The following is a 6,000-nucleotide window of genomic DNA, read 5'->3' on the forward strand; positions in this document are numbered from 1 at the left end:
TAGACACTGGGAACTTTCAAATAAAAGCAACAAATCCAGGTTTATTGAAGAGAAACATTATTCAAAAGGATTATTGCAAGGGAGGAAAGGGATGATTGCAGTTGTGGGAGAAGGAACATTACAAAAGGAAGGACACTGTGACCATAAGATCTGTGAACATCTCAAGGGTTAGGCAGCAAGGGCTTTGCTTTCATAGGAAGGAGTGAAGAGGCTAGAAAGAGTCGGGTGTGGGAGAGTGGGAGGGAGGAGTGGCCTGGTTGGACAGTAGATCACAGAATATCTTAGCCGGTGGTCGGCCTAGTCCTACCTGTCTGCTGGCTCAGCCTGAGGGTGGGCCAAAGTTCAGTGGCCTGGAGGAAAGAGAGAATACTGACCAGTTTGGTTAACAAGTATTTTGTTTCAGTTGATCAGTGGAGACAAGCAACTCGCTAATCAGTTATGAGGCAAAGAATAGAAATTTGGAAGCTCTGTGTCCAGCCTTGTTATGCGTAAACACGGGGCATCCATGAGGCTTATCTAAGTCATTCTGAGGAAGGATGGCTCTTTGTAAGCAAGCCGTTTCTTAAAATACAAAGGATGGGTGAGGGGTGTCTTAGCCGTCACTGTTTCCCAGGCTTTTAGGCATCGGGTAATGTTCAGCATTGTCAGGACATGGCAACAAAATAGAGAAAGTGGGTCCCCACGCTCAAGGACCTGACAGTCCATGGGAAGAGATGAACAGGGACCTCTAGGCCTGTCCATTAATTAGGTCATTTCAGATCCTGTTAAGCCTGTGAAGAGAAGAGGAGGCAATGACGATGGCGGGCAGTGACTGGTGGACCAGGCTTCTGAAGGTGGAGACAAGAGACAGTGTTCTGGAGGAGGTGTCTTTGAGCTGAGAAATAAATGATGCAAAAGAGCCATCGTGGTGGCTAGACCATCCTGACTGAGGCAGAGAACCTCAGTGAGACTGGAAAGGAAAGCAAGACCGGAGCAGGTGGGACTTCCAGGTGAGGAGCCTGGATCCCAGCTGCTCTGCAGAGGATGGACAGAAGCAGAGGGAAAGTGAAGGCAGGGAGGCAAGTGGAAGGGCCAGGAATTCAGCAGAGCTGAGAGCATGGTCTGGACCATCTGTGGTATTGGAACAGAGCCAAGTGAGAGAATTCAAAGTCGGCTTTGGAAGTAGAGCTAAAAAATTTAGAGGAGGCGTGAAGGAAGAGTAAGAACAAAAGCAAACCCTCGCCTATCTGCCGTGTGCTGGCGCTATTCTCAGTGCTTTACTGACGCGTTTTATCTTCACCAAAAATATGAAGAGATAGGTACTATTTACTGTTACCATTTTGAGGTGAGGAAACTGAGGCACATAAAGATTAAGTAACTTTATCTCTCCTACTAGCCAGCAAGTCAAAGGGTTGATAATATTGAATCTCAAGACATCATGGATTATAGCTAAGAGCCCATAAAAAGGAGTCCGGCAGGAACTGGGCAGGTTTCCAACGTTTGCAGAGGGAGAGCTGCCCAGTAGGGCTTCATTACTTTGCTAAACATGAATTCTCAAAGTGTGAAACAGCCATTTCCATCTATAAATACAAAACTGCATGTAAAAGTCAACTAAAAATAATCTGTGGGGCTTTGTTTACCACAACTCTGTATTTGCGGTCTCACAAACAACTGAGGGTTGCTATTCAAAGGAGAGCACGTAGGTAAAAAAAAATCACAATGCGTAAAACCCAACCCCTGTCCTTTGTGTGCTGGTGAAATTGGCGGGGAGGCTTAGCGGAAATCTTAAGCCGATTAAAGCGAACATGAGTTGGTTTTCAGTACCTTCACCAGCCAAGCCACCTGTTAACAAGGGACTCTTCTAGGTCATTTTTCACCTGTCAAGCTCCCAGGAAGGTGATCCTCCTCTTTCAAATGCCAGCTGATTCGGTCCCTAAAATGTGTATTTATCTTTCTGCCTTGAGACAGTACAGCACAGCAGGTTTAACTAAATTGCCAATAAGACCATCTTGAATTACTGGAACCCCCCCCCCAACGTCCACCCTTTTCAGCGCCTTCCACGAGAGCAGATGTGTGACAGGCTTTTGGTGCAACAAGCGCTCTTTGCTACTGTTGCTATGAACCTTCCGGCAGATGCCAGTGGGGAAAGGGCACGTCAAGGACCAGGAACCGGAAGGGTGAGAGCATCCCGAACACCGGCTGCCCTGTCACCCAGCACTGCCCACAGCCCGGGGAGGCAGGAAGTTGTCAAGGGGAGACTTGTCTGAACGCGGGGTGGGCTCTGGTCAGCAGAGGAAGGGCACCTCATCTCTACCCTTCCAGATGCTGATGCCAAAGACAAGTTCAGCAGAGGTGCTTTCATGGAAGGGGTGTCATTCTCTAGTCTCAGAACAAAAAATCCTTGTGAATTCCCACCAGAGATGCCCATGGAACTGTACATTTGATGGGTGGAGACTATCTTCCTGGACAGGCAAGCAGCGTCCTACAACGTGCTTTGAAAACATGAGGCAGTGAGACCTGCTGCCAGAAGGTGAAAGAAAGAGAAGACGCAGCGTTTCAACACAAGAGGAGAGCGGCCCTGGCTAGGAAAATGTGGACTCTGGGGCCCTCCCTCTTGCCGGGGCTCTCTGTCTCTCTGCATCTGGGCGGTGGATGAGGATGTTGTACAGAGTCCTCTCCTGCACTCCAGTCTGGCCCCAGACTCTATCCTTTCTTCTCTGCTGTTTTATTTATAATTCCTCCGAAACTAACTTTATTGTTCAAGGGATAGTTCACCTGTGTGGGGCTCTCAAACAGTATGGCTTCCCCAACGTTCCACAACCTCTCTCACACTCTCACACACTCTCCCCCTCTCTCACAGCACACTCAGAACAGGTGACAGTATTCGGAAGGCGCCAGCAAGGGAGACAAATGAGGCTGGCCAGGCGTCACCAGTCTAGACTGGGTCCTCGGGCCACCCCTGGGAGGCAGTGTCCGAGCACACACCGCTTGGAAGCGCTGGCTTAGATCAGGGAGCTCAAGCCACAGGCACTTGATTGTGTTAGGACAGGTAAAGGTGTAGGACCCCCTTTTATGCTATTATCAGGGCCCTGGAATGTAGATTCTGGGATCCAACACTTCAGTCTCAGAGCTGCTGAATCCAGATTCAAGGAGTTGGGGAGATCTGGGGATTTGAAAGTATACAAGCTCCTCATAGCACCATCACGCGTGTTAAGCTTGCAAACCTCTGTGTTCGGTGTCTCCATTCTCACCATCCCTGCTTCTTCCCCTGCATTGTGATCTTCCCTCTCTTGTTCCATTTCCTGGATGGGGTGCTTCCTCTGGGGTGCTGGCACTTACACGTTAGGATAATAGAAAGCAGAAGACAGACAAAAGACTCAGCAGAATTAAACACAGGACTCGGAGGCTAAGAGGCTGTCAGTATGTTTGGGCTGGACCGGGAAGGACCGCTCCTCGCTTTATACCCGAGACCCGGGAGCCCTGAAGCTCTTCCCCTCTCCTTCCCCCCCACCTCCCCCAGCTCTTATTAACCAACAGCTTCACCAGAGGGTAAAGGAAGAAGTGATGCATCCGTGGCTTCGGGAGGTGGCGAGAGAGAGGGGTAAAAACTCTTCTTCCCACTCAGCTGATACAGGCTGAGAATAGCTGTTTGTTGGCAAATCTAAAGGAAAAGGAAAAAGTGGTTTGACTCCTTCGTTGGGGCAGTGCACTGGCTTTATCACCTAATAGTCAGATTTGTTCATCAGACTTCCGACGTCCTGCCCTTCCAGAAGTTATAGACACAGCCGAGGGCGCCACGGTTACTGTAAATGAGTGACCTCAGGCACTTCCCTAACTCTCTGGCCATTAGTATCCTCGTTCATAAAAGGAAGGGACCGGACACCCAAATAAGTAAAATCGAGCACAGAAGTGCAATGAAGGAAACTGAGAAGGGACTGGAATAGAGAATGATAAAAACAGGGATCTGTCACCCTAGTTTACTGGGGCGCAGGGGCAGGGGAAAGCTGCCGTTTAAACTGAGAGCAAGCTGGGGAGAGTATAGCTCAATGGTAGAGCGCATGCTTAGCATGCACGAGGTACTGGGTTCAATCCTCGGTACTTCCATTAAAATTAAAAAAAAAAAAAGCTGAGAGCAGAAGGAGGTGGAAGATCGATCCTGCACTCTTGGTAGAGCTAATATTTTGTGTGAAGGAAGGGAACAGAGTCATCACTAAGCCTTGTCCACAGGCAAAGGAGGAAATACAAGACGGTGCTGCAGCTGGGAGAGCTGGGGCCAGAGCATCCCTGCATGCAGCGCCCTGCTGACAGCAGCCGCTCCCCCACCCCCACCCCCAGCAGCATCTGCTCTGCACCATCCGGACCCCAGCAGCTGCAGGTGGTGCCACGTGCTCTCAGGAGCTGCGTGCATATCTGTTCCCAAAGCCCAAGCTAGAAGGTGACTTTGAATGCACAGATGATGCTCAGTGAGCCAGGCTACTAAAATCTCTCTCCTTGTGATGGATAGGAGCCACAGGCTGCCTGCATTATTCCATTCCTCTGTTATCACATCCCTGGTTTTGCCCTCAGCACCTTGGCTGCAGTTATGCAAGTCGCCTGTTTAACCCAACCCCACCCAGGCCTGCACGTGACACCTGCCTGGTACCAGTTTTCTCAGGAAGGAAGATACCATGGTAGCAATTCCTACCTGTGAAGCGTTACCTTGGCACTGAAGGGTTACCTGACCTGCCGTGTTTTTGGAACTTCTGCTGATAAGCCAAGGTCAGGGACCCCTCTGATGTTGTGATTTATGTACTAGCAACTGTCCTTTTGTGCTATTATTGCCGTAAAATGGTCCCTCTGTGAACGATGCTACCACCTCTGTTGTCAGCACTCACCCAAATGGAAAGCCTGCCCAGAAAAGACAGTTGGACTTCCCAGGGATTTAAGCAATAGTTACTGTATTTTCATTTTTAAAATTGAAAATGAAGTTTTCCTTCTCAATGCACTCCCAAGTTGTTCACTAATGATATGCTGCAGGTTCTAAACAGAGATGATGTATTAAATCAGTTTATAAGTGGCTGGGAATAAACCTGTAATAGTTTGGCTGTAGAATTCTTACCGGCACCTGCCGTAGGAAATCTAATCTTTAATATACAACTTGTCAGGCATTGGAGCTTTTTAAATGTTTTGTAGGTGCGAGACCCCAGAGTTAGGGAATGGGCATCACCTGCCCTGGGTTTATGCTGTAGCTTTGGAATGTGTGAAATGAAACCACGGTTAGGCATTGCTTTTCCTCCAAACATTCTGTTGTGCAGAATAAGCTCTTAAGGGAACAAGAATATTAATTACATAATAATTTCACTAGACAAGAAAATAGAAGTTCTAATCTAAGTGATGTCTCCTTGTGCCCCCTCTTTATGACATAAACTCAGTGGCAATTTTGAAGGCACTTAAAATGGATGCTCTTTGTGGTTTAGTTGAGAGCCATTCAGCCGCTCCTGGCAAGGAGAGCGATAAATAACAGTGGTGCCTGTGCTGGTGACGTGGGTATAATGCCTGGGTCACAAGGGTGGGAACAGATTGTGCTGGCCTTGCACGTTGTGGGATGCTTCTGTCTCCTGGTCCACACCCCTGCCTCCCCTGGGCCACCTTTATTAAGTATATGGCTTAAGCCCAATTCGAAGAGGTTCTCCTGATGTGTATGTATTTGCTCAATCATATGAGACAACATTTTCTTCTCCTTTCTTTGCCAGGGGCAGGGCACTGCTTTGTACTTTCTAGGATGTAGGAGAAAAAGTAATCTTTTAAAATATAAAATAATCAATTCTTTGGAAAACTGAGTTGGGCTGCTTTCTGAATGAATATTATTCCCTTGACAACTTAAATACCAAGAAGTTTTTTTTGGATTTAGTTGATTAAAAATCTGCCAATCTACTTCACTTTTCTTAGCTTTACTGAGGTATAATCGACATATAAAATTGTAATTAAATTGTGCCAGTGCAATAACCTGATACACGTATACATGGAAAAAGGATTCCCCCA

This window comes from Camelus ferus, chromosome 29 (genome assembly GCF_009834535.1).
Source record: "Camelus ferus isolate YT-003-E chromosome 29, BCGSAC_Cfer_1.0, whole genome shotgun sequence".
NCBI classification, from domain to species: domain Eukaryota; kingdom Metazoa; phylum Chordata; class Mammalia; order Artiodactyla; family Camelidae; genus Camelus; species Camelus ferus.